Genomic DNA, 14,547 nt, shown 5'->3' with positions numbered 1-14,547 from the left:
GGTAGAACTAATTGTACAGTGTGAGGGGAAAGAAGACTGCACGGTTACGTTGACTGATAAAGTTCACACCAAGATTGTGCTTCATTTCGGACAACTCTTGCTGATGCAACCACTGTAATTTCTCTATTTCAATCCTCAGTCTTCTTATCTGTAAAAAAAAAGAAAAAGATAAAGGCATACAAGGATAAGGAAATGAGCTGAATCGCTTTCAGTCTATATGAAAGAGAGCAACCACCTACCTCTGCTACTGTATTCCCTGAAGGATTTTTTGAAAGGTCGTTGTAGATTTCACTCATTGTACCTTTAATTGCATCCATTATCTGAAAGAAAGAAGACAATTTTATGAGGATGTGTCATTAAAAATGATATACTTTGCCTCTCACCCAGACTAATAACACAAAGGTTGTTTTGTCGCTAATATGTAGTTTTAAAGTTGCCCAGTGCTAAAGTATCTCGTGTATTTTTACTACACCAGCAGTGTTTCCAGTGAAAACATAAAACAAATTGCTTGTCTAAGAAAATATGCACTAACTTTATTTGTGTACTTGGCAATGTCTGCCGCCACATCTGCCGAGGCAGTTGGGATATATAGGTCTGTTGCCACTGGTGAAGGTGCAGCAGCCGTGCCTAAACTCGACGCTGCCATCATGGCAACGGAAGCTGGGCTACTGGAAACCAGCGTGACAGCTGAAGTGGACGTGCTGAGTAGGGTGTCTTTTTGTTGAACAGCTGGAATAAGAAACACTATTATTCACATGGTGAAACATGCAAGTAGAACATTTTCACTGTAGCCATCAAATTGTAATATTCTAATTCATTTTGCTCTTTAGGTCTGTACGTTGTCTAACCACTCTTACATGAAGGAATCTTGACTTGTATTGAGTCACACAGTTTTAGGTCATACTTAGTTTAGCATACGGTGAAGCTTGTTTTTTACCTTTCACCGCCTGTCTGGTCTGATAGCGTGTGCTTTGTGAAGAGGAGGAGACTGCTGTAGAGCCGTTTGCAGCTGCCTGGGTCTGGGTTAGCACTTGCGTCTGGCCTTGCCTGGGAGATGACGCCTGCATTTGTGTGGTTGCCACAGGTTGCTGGTTTTGCTGCTGACGTTGCACCTTCTGCATGTGCCATTTCTGAGAGGAGGTCTGAAATTTAGCTGTGGGATTCCACACTACAGCCCTCTGTACCACTGGCACTGTCTCTCTAGGCAGCAGAGGGCGCTGTTTCTTCAAAGCCGGTGTGGTCGAGGTGGAAGTGGAAGGGGGGGGTGTTGCAGTGGCACTGGATGCAGACGCGAGGCTAATGGTTGCAGGAGAAGGAGCAGTGAAGGAGACCACAGTGACAGGAATGGCCACAGGGGACTGCATGGAAACACTAGAGGGTGTGGAAGGTGCCGTGCTGTTTTGAGATGGGGGCGTTGACGTTATAGAAGCTTTACCTACAGGAAAAATCATATCTTATTTGCCAATTTTGCCCATACAAAGTTGATAAGGTTTAAACAAAATAAGGACTATAACATGAAGTGTTAGATGATTTCTAGTCAGACACACAGAGAAAGTATAACTGTCACCTTCAACTTTACCAGTAGTTGAATCTTTAACAGTAGCGCTGTCTTTTCTTCTCCTTTTCCTTTCCTTGCCACCTTGCTCCTCTCCAAGATCAATAACCAGTTCCCTCTCTGAGTCAGAGTCCTCCACTGGCACAGTCTGCTTTGTCTCTTGTTTCACCTGAGACTTTTCTCTGGGAACAGGTGATTCCCGAGGTCCTTTGCTTTTCTCTGGGCTCTCTTTTTCTACTTCACTGCTCGTTTTCTCTTTAGTTTGAGCGTCAGACACCGTCACACTGGCTTCGCCAGCTGCTGATTCAGTTGCTACAAGTAAATCAGCTCTACCCTCCTCTTCATTTCTGGGGGAAGGTTGGTCTTTGACATTAGTTTTGGTGGGTTCCTTCTGGGGCTCCTCACTGGGTGCTGTGTCTTGTTCATTCTTGGTCTTCTGCTCCTCATCGCTGCCATACTCACTGTCACTGGAGTCAGATTTATCAGTCTCTTCTGAGTCACTGTGTTCAACACCTTTGTACACATCCACTGAGATCTCATCAATACCTACAAAGCAATGAAAGAGGCTGTCACATCACAATAAACTGTGTCCTGGGACATATCTATGAAGAAGGTCCGAAAATGACAAAAACAAACAGAACCCAATTAATATTTCAATTATGGCACTGGTAACAAATTATCAGCACAAAGGAATTACAAAACTGGCCTCAGTAGTATCTCTACTAACCCAACTGGGCCTTGCAACTCTCAATGGTTTTGTCTAAGTTCAGCTGGAAACGGCTCTTGATTTGTCTTTTTGGAGATGTGAGGACAGGTGTGGCTCCTTGTTTCTGCTGAACTGTTTCGCTCAGCTCCTTTAGGTCCATATCTGCTTTACTTCGATCTAGAGAATGTGCATATGTACATGAGCAATAAGGAAAGGTTTTATGATTTGACAGTCATAGTGTGTGCAGTAGAAGTGGCTTTTAAAATAGAGGGAGACATTTTTAAACACATTATTGTGTGTTGTAGTTTGTGTTACAAAGACATAAAGGATTCACCTAGATTAAGGTTCAGAATACTTCCTGTCTGTGGTGTCTTCTCCTGCTTGGGGATGCCAGGAGCTTGAGAGGGTAATGATTTGGGGCTGTCCAAGGAACCACCTGCACCACCAGGTCGAGGATGAGCTGGTGAGACTGTCGATAGATATTTGTTTTGAAACAAGGTCTACTGTCTACACAATGCAGATATAAGCAGACAGATATATGCAATGCTTATTTCATATATATATGTGTTTTTAAATGATGTTATCACAGTTGCTTTATATCAGCAGATATACTTATTTCATTTTAAAGGTGACTACAGGTTTAATAGTTGATAAATATATGAATAACCACATCTGCTAGCAACATACTGCTCATAGTTGATACAGGGGAGGACTTGGAGTGGCACTCACACACCTGTGCAGTCCATGGACTCCTCTCCTGTACTGAACTGGCTGTTTGATGCTTTTGTCTGGGACTTGTCGGTTGTTTCTTGTTCCCCATCTGAACCTGTATGAGCAGAGGAGTTGGTGCTCATGGGTGAGCGAGGCATGTCAGTGAGAGGGAGCCGGCGTCCTGCTGCGCTTCCTCCCACCCCAGCCCCAGGTAACAAGGTCCTGGTCAATGCAATTTTAGGCGATGCGGTCATATCAAAACTCAGCTTGATCTTTTCTTGCTTCTCAGGTTTGATGGGACCTGACGAGGGGTTAGAGGGATCCAGGAGCATCTGAAAATTATTGTCCGGAGTGTACGGCGTCCTGAAGGGGGCGTAATTAAACACTCCAAACTTCTTTCTCATATTCTCCACATAGACCTCCATCTCTTGCATGGCACTGTTGAAAATGCTTTTGGTCTTCTTTACAGAAAAAGGAATTTCCTTGGACATGAGGTAACAATTGTTTAAAGGAACCCAGGCCCTGAAAGAAGAAGATCAATAATATGTCTCTCGTTTTATCACAAAGACTGTAATATGCCACCAAGCCCAAGAAACTGAAGAGCAAAGCACTGATACCTGTCGTGCTGCCCAAAGAAGCGAGCATCCACCTGCCCATCTTTGTCCCGCAGAGCTTTAGCAGGCCAGAATGGAAACCCTTTCAGTTTGGCCCACACTAGAGGGTGCGGGTTACTCTGCAGACATACAGTAAAACACTGGAACTACAGAGTTGTACTCTAAAGATTTGTACATTTGAGTAGGTTCTGATAGCATGATCAGCAGAAACTTCAGGTAACTCAGCTTACACAAGGCTCACAGAACCAGTTGTCTCTCTTTTGGCACGCAGATAAATAACACTCAGGGCAAACTTCAATCTCATTCATCTGAAAACAAAATGAAACAAATAAATGTGCATTTAAAGATGGCTAAATTACGTTTCAGATGTCATAGTGTTACCCATAATGAAAAGTAAAGTAATATTTACCTCATGTTCACAGATTTTTACTATCACCTTAGCTGTAGTTGTAAGTTTGTGGTTGCCTGAAATAAGGACATGCAATTATGTAAAAGCTTTTAAATCTTTTAGTTATACTGTTATTTTATATAAGTCAGAATTACTGTTAATTGTCCTCATCTGGAAATGCACTCTAATAACACATTAATATCAGCTAATCTGAGGAAAGTGTAATTATCTGCTATTAACACAGTCATGCATCGTGTGCATTACTATACTCATTATACCATAACTGTAGATAAGTGTAATACAGCTCACACATCGAGGAGCATACCTCCGTTGTATATAATACAATTGTGCAAGATCCATTTTGCATCTGCCAAAAAGGCCTCTGTGCAGCCATACATTTTCTTTTTGACATTCTGTGGTGACAAAAAGAAATTATGTTCAAATGTCAAATGATTCAACTTTTCCACATTTACACTATCCAATCGTCGTGACTGCTCAACGTATTACCTTCTCAAGTGTGCAGAGATCCATAGGATGAAATATATACTCTGCATAATCAGGATGCTGTTCAAGAGACACGGGTTTCTGGAATGGTTCAGTCTAGGATTATGTAAACAGAGAAGAGAGTGAAGCTAAATAAACTCAACTAAACCTTAGCTTTTTTTCAATATTTATTACACCTTAGCCTAAAGCTTATTTTTCAACACCTGTCCCCTCTGCCACAAACCAACATGCTACCACCATGCTACTACTAAAAGTTCTAAAAGCCGCTTCAAACAGAAGGAGGAATACTAGTGGAGGAAGAAATCATGACGGGGTCTTGTTAGTGGTGTAATTGATTACCCAATTATAAGTCTTTCTCTGCGTGGAAGCTGCATGGGGGGAGCGAGATGACAAGCGGGGATGATCCTGAAAGAGAGTGAGAGGGGCAGCTGTATCCTCACCACCAGCTAGGATATTTACTTTCATGGTTTCCAGCCATGTCAGGCCCATCATTATCAAATGATTGTTAGTTGTGTTATTAGAAATTATTAGCACATGCAAATCAATATTATACCATGCTGGACTGTTTGTGAGGAGGTTGCACCTCAGGATGTGCAGATTATCTGATATGACAGATGGTAGTACAGTTATCGTTTGGCTGCAAAAGGTGTCTAAAAATCACCACTGGTCAGCAAAGAGGAGATGCCAAAATCCCAGTGATATACTGCATGTGAACATACACATGAAAAAGAAATTTGTGCCTTCAAACTTTTTAGCAGCACGAATTTCTGGAAACACAGGGGTAACAGAATACTTACACCTGGTTGTTTCATCTTCTGCAGGGCAAACTTTAGCAGGTAAGACAGCTGATCTATAGTAAGCATCATCATGGCTTTGCTCTGAGTCTCTATACACTCGGCAACTGTTATTTTCTAAAAGACACCAGGAGAAAACAAACACTTTTGTTATATCTGCACTGAGCATACGAAAGCCTGACAACCTATCTTTGTCATCTACAATCCATACTTACTGGTTGGTCTTATTTTATTAAGCCAATATAAGTACAGGATTAACCTACGCTTTACAACACTAATATATTTTTCACATTCCTGAGTGAGTACCTCACACTCCGGACAGAACCAGTCGCCCTCGGGCTCGGCTGGTAGTTTGAGACACTTGGCGTGGTACACCCTGGGGCAGAGCTCACAGCAGAGCACCTGGCCCTCGCGGTGGCACAACCAGCAGTAGAAGTCATTCCTGCCGTCCTGCGGTACAACATCAACAGGGTCTGTGGTGAGTGCTGGCTGCTTCACATAGTAAAAGGGACCATGTCTTAGTTCTGACTGGAATGCAGGCAAAAGAAACACAAAGTTGGGGGAGATCAAAATCAGGCCAGAGATTAGAGAAGCCAAGCAGACATGCAAAGCATTGACAAAAAGCACACAGAAGTTACCATCCAAAACACAGACTGACTCTGTTACACACTGACTGCTGTTTTATGAGTCTACCATAAAAGAATTACAAGTCCAGTTATTCTAGGTAATGTAGCTTCATTTCGTGATTTCAGTCTGTGTTTTATAACATAAAAGGGGAAAACAGTGTGGACAATCTTGATTAAATGGGAATCAAGGTTGAGGGGATAACTAATTATTTACAAAGGACAACATAATGGGCAAAGTGATTTACCACCAATCATTTATCTAATGCAATCATATTATCTCTGGGGACTTCAATCATTCCTAACTATCTGTCACTCTCCCTAACTTCCCCCAGTATGTTGACTGCCATACAAGGGACAGCAAAACCCTGGATCTATTGTTTGCCAACACAAAGCAGGCTTACAGTGCATCACCCCCTCACCCCTTGGCCACTCAGACCACAACCTGGTCCTTCTCCACCCCACTTACACTCCTATGGTGAAGAGGAACTCCCCCACAAAGAAGGTGATAAGGGTGTGGTCTGAGGAACGCACCGAGGCCCTAAGAGACTGTTTTGAATGCACAGACTGGCAGGAACTCTGCAAGCCTCACGGTGAGGACATCGACGCCCTCACCCACTGCATCACGGACTACATTAATTTCTGTGTTGAGAACACTGTGCCTTACCAAGAAAATACAGTGTTTCTCAAACAATAAACCGTGGGTCACCCCAGTACTGAATGCCTTGCTGAACAAGAAGAAGAGGGCTTTCTGGTCAGGAGACAAGGAGGAACTTAAGAAAGTCCAAAAGGTTCTTAAAAACAAGATCCGAGAAGGCAAGGAGTGCTTCAGGAGAAAGACGGAAAACCAACTCCAACAGAAAAACATCAGAGAAGTCTGGAGGAACATGAAAAAAATCTCTGGACACTTCCAGGACAATGGAGGAGCCAAAATGTCTGCTGGCCGGGGGTGGGCTAACAACTTGAATCTGTTTTTTTAACAGATTTGACAATGGCCCACTTATCACCTCTCCCACCCCCCAGGTTCCATTAACCCTCCTCCAGTTAGCCAAAAATCGCACACCCCAGGGAGCCCAACCACTTCAGGCCTGTTGCCTTGACTTCTCATCTGATGAAGACCATGGAAAGCCTCATCCTGCACCACCTTCGGCCACTGGTGGGCTCAGTGATGGACCCCCTGCAGTTCGCCTACCGTTCTGGAATTGGGGTGGATGACGCTGTCATCTACCTGTTACACCGATCCCTCTCTCACCTAGAGCAGGCGGGGAGCACTGTGAGGATCATGTCTTTTGACTTCTCCAGTGCTTTCAACACCATCCAACCTGCACTACTGAGAGGGAAGCTGGAGGGAGCTGGAGTAGGCAAACAGCTGACTGCATGGACCATCGACTACCTTACCAACAGACCACAGTATGTGAGGCTCCATGACTGTGTGTCCGAGGTGGTAATCTGCAGCACGGGGGCACCGCAGGACACGGTTCTCTCACCTTTCCTGTTCAGCCTTTACACTTCAGACTTCTGTTATAATTCAGACGATTGCCATATACAGAAGTTCTCAGATGATACAGCCATCATTGGATGCGTATCAGACGGGAATGATCAGGAATACAGGGGGGTCATCAGTGACTTTGTTGGCTGGTGTGAGACCAACGTACTCCAAATCAACGCCGGCAAGACAAAGGAGATGATCATACACTTCAGGAGGAAGTCACCCCCTACAACACCGGTGAACATCCAAGGGAAAGACATTGAGATAGTAGACTCTTATAAGTACCTGGGTGTTCACCTCAACAATAAACTGGACTGGACTACAAATACAGACGTCCTGTATAAGAAGGGCCAGAGTCGACTCCACCTGCTGAGGAGACTGAGGTCCTTCGGAGTCTGCGGGACTCTGTTAAGGACCTTCTATGACACTGTGGTAGCATCTGCCCTTTCCTATGCAGTGGCCTGCTGGGGGAGTGGATGCACGGACAGGGACAGGAGCAGGATTGACAAACTGGTGCGGAGGTCTAGCTCCGTGCTGGGATGTCCCCTGGAGTCTGTAGAGGTGGTTGGCGAGAGGAGGATGTTAGTAAAGCTGACATCCATCATGAACAACCCACATCACCCACTGCATGAGTATGTGAGTGGGTTGAGCAGCTCCTTTAGTCAGAGACTGAAACACCCTCGCTGCAGGAAGGAGCGCTTTCGCAGATCATTCATCCCAACAGCAGTTAGACTCTATAACTCCTCAATCACGATGTCATGACTCACTGGACACTGTGAACATCCACGGTCACCACTTCATGCATAATGGACCTTCCATGTGTATGGACATGTGCAGGTATGTATGTATGTATATGTATGCATATGTATACATATGTATATTTAGTGTGTACATGTGTGTGTGTACATGTCTATAAATAGGAATAGTAGTGGTACAATAGTTATATCAAGCTATATAGTTTATGTCTTCCATATTTCCAACCATATCCATAATCACATACTGTGTATGCTGCCATTGTATATAGTGTATTATCTTACTTTTTTTCACTGATTGTACTTATTTGTATTTTTGTATTTCCTTCTGATATCTGTACCTGAGCTGAGGTGACGCAAAAACTTCCCCGTTGTGGGATCAATAAAGTCTTATCTTATCTTAATGTAAATTTGTGATTTGCTTTGAGCAGAAAGCAAGAAAAGCGTTCACATGGCAATGCAAGCTAAATCATAAGCCACAAGTAATCATGTAATTATTATAGTACAGATTGTAGGGAATTTTACTGAAATACTGGCAACTATAAAAGCATTTGTTAAAATTACAGCTGCACAGACTTCATTTTCACATAATACTCAGGCATTAACAGTATTAATCAGGTCAAAACTAACAGACAAACATCAAAAATATTGGACATGGCCTCTAAATCTTATATAAGCCCTATCAGAAACTTCCCAACAATACAATACATCACAAAAGAATTATCTTGTGCTATTAAAATTGTGTAACTTATTGAAGTCTGAGTTGACTTAAACTTAATGAATACTGTAGCCTGATTTGTCCATGCCTTTCACATTCAGAAGGGACAATGTCCACTGCTCTTTGCAGTAAATAAATCTGGCATCTTGAAAACACCTTTTGGCAAAATCACCAGTGATTGGTAATGATACAATATCTATATAGGCTATTGCAGGATATTTAATCCCATATATTGAAAAGCACAAATTCAAAAGAGTGAAGTGCTGATATTTTCTAGTAACATGTGATTCTCTCCTAAATATTTTGGATCATCTATTATTACAAATTTGAACAAAACCCCCTAAAACCCTTTTACATTATCAGTGCCACTAGATAAGAAACAAAATATTTTTGTAATTATCTGTGAAAAATGAGCCTTTAATTAAGATAATACATAAGAGCAAAATATATTTTCTTTTAACTATATAAATGTATCTTTAAAAAGTTTGGACTGTTGATATTTTTATCAATTTTACTATCACTATAAAATATGACCAACTAGTTGTTGCTGTGTTATTATTATAAATATAGTTTATTTATAAAAAATCCTCAGCTGTGAACTGACTGGTACCTGGTCTTTGCTGCTGCTAACAGCACCTGGTTTCTTCTTCTTTTTCACTGGGCACGGTGAGGTCTCAGCAGAGGAGTGACCGTTGGATGACTGAGAAGGACTGGGCATCTTTCTTTTTGGTGCCACCCTTTCTGTTGAACCAGCCTCTGAAACTGCAGACAATAATCAGAGATCAAACAGACATATTGATTCTAAAAGCAGGAAAAAGTATCAGAAATGACAACCATCTTTTCTTGAACTCACACAACTGAGTGGCGCCACTAAAATAGCTTCTTTCAGATGTAATCTTATTTGCAAGGGGTTGCCACAGGTGAACTGTGAGTTAGCTCGTCTAATTCATAGTAATAAACCAAACCAAAATCACTTTACACATAAAAAGTTTAGAAACGCTGCAGGTGGAGAAAGAGAGCCTTGCCATCTGAATACCTTGCATACTTTATTTTTACCTTTGGACCGTGTTGAGATCTCCATTTCTTCTGTTACAGCCTGTTCTTCTGTTTTTCCCTCTTCCTCTTCTTCCAAACTGAAAAGAACATTGCCACAGGTATTCAAATGTGTAGTGCAGTCAAATGTAACAGACAGCTGAAAATGTGTCATATTGTTATTTTTCTAAATGTGTCAGGGGGAAAAAGACACCGCATGGTGCATGAGGAGCGTTACTTTCTTAGTGTAATTATGATTGAACCAAATTGCAAGTAAGAAAAAGGACCAGAATTAATAAAGCTCATTGCTGAATACAAAATAACCTCTCTTATTAATGACTTCCAGTCATTAGTAGGTATGCAAGTGGTCAGGTTTTCTTAACCTTATTATATAACTTTCTGGATCACCTCCTATCATGTGAAGAAAAGTTATTTTAGAGAAAAAATGACAACAGGTTTCTGGTGAGAGTTGGGTCACATAGGCGGGAAGAAGCGTCTCAGTATTTCAAGAAAAGAGCTGAGCTAAAGTACCGCGGGTTTCAAAGACTTGATGTGAATGATATCCAGCAGTAAGTCTATGTCATGTCAAGAAATAATTCCTTTGATTTTCAAAGGTAAAAAAGGTAAGATTGACTTTAGAAGATAGAGTAAGCAAAACTTCAACAGTACAACACAACACTGCAAAACCTGAAAACAAATGCTCCACTGGTAATAGTCCTAACAATTTATGTAAATGTTTTGCAGCTAGAAGACTCAAAATGAGAGAGCAAACCAATATACCAGCAGCTCAGAACAAAGGCCACATCTTGATCTCAAGGAGAGTTAAACTTAACCAATACTGAGACAACATGAGTACAAAGTGTGCTGCCATTCTCCATTTATTAGTATTAGACACTTTTCTCTACTGACCTAATAAATAGTAAATATGAAAACACAGGAAAGAAATGTCTGCATTTTCTGACATCCAACAAGTTAACAGCATGTAAATAGTCTAAACAAAAAGTAATATTCATTAATCGAGCCAATACCAGCCAGCGCATCGTAGTGGAAAGCACAATCACATCCACAGTTCTGTTGGAGAAAAAGAACATTCAAATGCAATCCAAAATGTGCTCTCAAACCAACAGGTTTTTTCTCATCTGAGTCACCTTGGTTTACAGGTGCTCTGTTGTCGTTTCTTTTGTTATTACGGTTTTCTCTGACGCCACAGCAGATGCAGTGGCCTCTGTGCTCAGATGAACCAGGTTTTTTCCATATTTATTTCCCTTACACTTCACAAAAACACCTTTTAAATGTATTGTTTTCATCCAGCTAGAATACTGCTTCCATTTCGATTATCTTGTTCCCCAACCCCCACACCCTTCAACCTCCTCAATCCCTACAGTAAGATGAAATGACATCCAGAAATACAGCACATCTACAGACAAAAATAAGAGTGCAGTGAAACTGCTTTACTGGCCTCCTCATCCAGCCTTTCTGGACAGCCTTAGACAGTTTACCCCTGCACCATCATGTCCTGTCCAGGCCAGGAAATACAACAACACACAAAGGGAAAGAGAGACAGGAGGGAACTCACTGCTGTCTATCCTGACAAAATCCCTTTATAAATCAGAGACCACAGCACGTTCAGTTCAGCACATTGTAACCCTGTAACCTTCTGACACATCCCCTTCCACACCCACCACTGCCATAACAATCATGCCTCAATGTAGGAAATGAACGGCATACCTTTTTTCCTTACTCACATACAGATTCTTCAGCCTATTCTTTAATCTTTATCTTTATCAATTGAGGACGTTGGGGGATGAGGGAAAAGATGGGTCCAGGTTTCCCAGAAGGCCTTCTCTCCCTGCTGCTCTCTCCTGCAATTGACAATCTTTAACCTCGGCTGCGAGCTGCCGATTGGCTCAAGCACCACACGGAGGTGCCTGATTGGGTGCTCAGCTCGGTGTGCCACACAGGCTCTCTTCTCCCCGCTCTCCTCAACCACAATGCTGCAATGCAGAGAGGACTGATCCTTGCTGTCACAAAAACAGTCGTGAAAACCAAGTCCCTCACTGCCTTAAAACTCCATCCAGTCATACTCTGGCTCTGTTCCTTTTATCAGACATGTAAGATGCAGCCCTACGGGCTTGACAAGGAGGGGATCAGATTCCTTCTCTCTGTGCTCTCAGCCAGTATATGTGTATGGCGTCCATTTTGAAGACTCTCTCTCTCTCTCTCTTTTTCCCTCACGCTCTCTCTCTTTGGCCAATGTGCACACTGCACACATAGCACGTACACACGGCACCAGTCAGATCTGCTGCACAGGACCACATGCAGCTTATGATGTGCCCCGGCATGCTGATATATAGCAAGGGCCCTAAAGGTGGACACAAAGATGAGGCTGAAAAATGTCACAGGCCTTTTAGACACTATGGACTGCATAGCCTCCTTCCTCCATCTACTGTCAGCCTGAAAATCTGAGCACACAGTGTGACGTAAGCTGACCGTTAAAGCAGAGGTATTCATTTTTTTAAGCCAAATATATTTATTTCCTTACAGCAAGTACCTCAAAGACATGGATACAAATAGCATACACAATTCAAACACAGTTCTCATAAAACATAAATACAAACTACGAGATAAAACAGATACACGCTCAAGCGTTTGACACTAGGAAACCGTTCTTGGATACTCCTGGTAAAAAAGGAAAGCGTGATGAGCGAGGCACAGAAGTCACTAAAAATTACTAAGCAAATGACCAGTTTTCTGTGGGAAAACCATACCTTAAAACATGTTATATCTATTTAAACATGCGAGGAAGGACTCTGTAAAGGCACAAACCAAACTAAAAAGGCTGTATGTGTAGGTGTGACTGTATCTGTACAAATCCTGAAAAAAAGCGCAGTGGAATTGGGGGGGGATTAAACACATTACCAGACACCATTCACAGCAAACTGAGTGTTGACTTTGTTGTTTCAGTCCTTACAAATCGTTCCTGAACCCTGGTCAAGCACATTTATAAACACCATATTATATCCAGGCCATAACCCCACTGGTTACATTTGACTTGCTCTGTCCATTATAATCATTGTCAATAATATTACATGGTATATAAATAATGTTGCTAAACCGACAGAAAAATGACACAATCATTGACTGAATTTAAAATGTGTATCTGCTCCATGCACACAAAACACCAACACCATTATGCATAAACAGAATTCAATCTAACCTGGTCGACTTCAAAAAGGCTGCAAAAGCTTCTCTGGATGAGATGAGGTTTCTGTGCAGAGCCTTTTGAGAGGAAGTCCTTCCCTTCTTTCCTTCTGTCTTACATACAAATACTCAGTGTGCTTGGAGCAGAGGGACAGAAAGGGGAAGCTCTCTAAAATGGCTGACACTCAGCAGCAGAGAACAACACTGGGAGGCAGTGCACACCATTAAGCTCAGGCAGTTTTTCCAAGCTCGTGATAAATAAGCAGCTACAGCATATTTACTCAATAAATAATTTGTATTTTTATAATAATGATGATCAGCTCACAGGCTTTTTAACAGCATGTTTGTTTGTTTTTTGGGGGAGGTTGCATTCCCCATTCTGGGGTGAACTGGGTTCCGGATGAAAATACAGTTTTATCATTTACAGTCTGTTCTTCCCTGCCGTGTTAGTCTGGCAAACAATTAACAAGAGTACCCTGCTGCCTTGCTCTCATTCTTGTTCGAGGTCTAAATTAAACTTGCTGTGCTGTCAGTTTACCATCTGTTAATTCCTCTGGGATCTCCTCTCTGAACTGCTCTCCCATCCTGCCTGGTTTCTCTCACTGGGCCTGTCAAAGGCCAGGGACAGTCACAGAACGTCACTTCTCTTTTGAACTTTACAAAAGGAAGCAGGTTTTCTTAGTCAGACCATACAATGACCTTGGATGTGACCTATGGCCCTCTACTATGCATATCCACAGAGCCAACCAGCTAGCAGAGGCTGTCTGTTATACTATACCATGCATTGCTCTCCTTCCAGGCTCCACTCCTGTGCTGTGAGTGACAAATATGCTTCCCCTCCCCCATTCTGTCAGACAAACCTATATTATTACTCAGGCACAGATCTGGTGCCTCATAGACAAAGTAGTATATGTGGAAAAAGATGAAAATAAGGCTTACCTCTGTGGATGCATGGCTAAATACTCTGTGTGATATGTCAATGCTTATTAAAACATGGAGGACAGCCCTGTCAGCCCTCACCCTGCTCAGAGCACAGCCACGGCTCTCCAAGCTGTCCGACTCAACTGTTCAGATAAAAGCTACGCTAGGACTGGCTCCATGTGCTGTCAGCATATAAGGCAGCTGCTGATTGGCTGGTGTATTTCCTGGCTGCTTGTCTTTTGTTTAGCACAGGCAAGCTGAAACGCAGTACTCAGAGCTAGCAGGAATCTCTAGGCCCAGATCAAAATAATCAGCCACTGACAACCCACACATAACAAGAAGCCTGCAGACAACTTGCTATAAAGGAGCTCTTCAGTACAGCTACGAACAGCAGTCATCAGTCACATGCATAATAAACAGGCCCGTGTGGTGTTAGAAAGGAATTTGTCTCACAAGTTTCCACCCTCAAAGTAAGCTGACATCATGGGAAAGATAAAGAAACTGCTATGTAAATAAAAGACAGTGGGTAGGCAGACACG

General features: G+C 42.4%; 1 protein-coding gene across 11 annotated transcripts in view; it reads right to left on the bottom strand.

The window, feature by feature from the left end:
• dido1 (death inducer-obliterator 1) overlaps nt 1-14,547 on the bottom strand; it is a 41,043-nt gene that overhangs the window by 21,450 nt on the left and 5,046 nt on the right. For 2 of the 11 annotated variants that reach the window (XR_005691775.1, XR_005691776.1), the window contains exons 2-19: nt 9,911-9,987; nt 9,465-9,616; nt 5,579-5,800; nt 5,276-5,389; nt 4,818-4,883; nt 4,482-4,574; nt 4,300-4,387; nt 3,996-4,051; nt 3,817-3,894; nt 3,590-3,705; nt 2,995-3,494; nt 2,596-2,730; nt 2,283-2,438; nt 1,568-2,101; nt 938-1,435; nt 533-729; nt 240-320; nt 70-148 (exon numbers count right to left, since the gene is read on the bottom strand). The gene's annotated coding sequence lies outside the window, so the exon portion shown is untranslated. Of the gene's footprint in view, nt 1-69; nt 149-239; nt 321-532; nt 730-937; nt 1,436-1,567; nt 2,102-2,282; nt 2,439-2,595; nt 2,731-2,994; nt 3,495-3,589; nt 3,706-3,816; nt 3,895-3,995; nt 4,052-4,299; nt 4,388-4,481; nt 4,575-4,817; nt 4,884-5,275; nt 5,390-5,578; nt 5,801-9,464; nt 9,617-9,910; nt 9,988-11,614; nt 13,082-13,103; nt 13,225-14,026; nt 14,292-14,547 lie in introns of those variants that run through there. The other 9 variants (XR_005691774.1, XR_005691771.1, XR_005691777.1 and 6 more) reach the window with 9 other exon arrangements.

Source organism: Simochromis diagramma, unplaced genomic scaffold (genome assembly GCF_900408965.1).
Source record: "Simochromis diagramma unplaced genomic scaffold, fSimDia1.1 OVJJ01000646.1, whole genome shotgun sequence".
NCBI classification, from domain to species: domain Eukaryota; kingdom Metazoa; phylum Chordata; class Actinopteri; order Cichliformes; family Cichlidae; genus Simochromis; species Simochromis diagramma.
The sequence above is the reverse complement of the archived record's forward strand: the minus strand, read 5'-3'. Positions and strand labels throughout refer to the sequence as shown.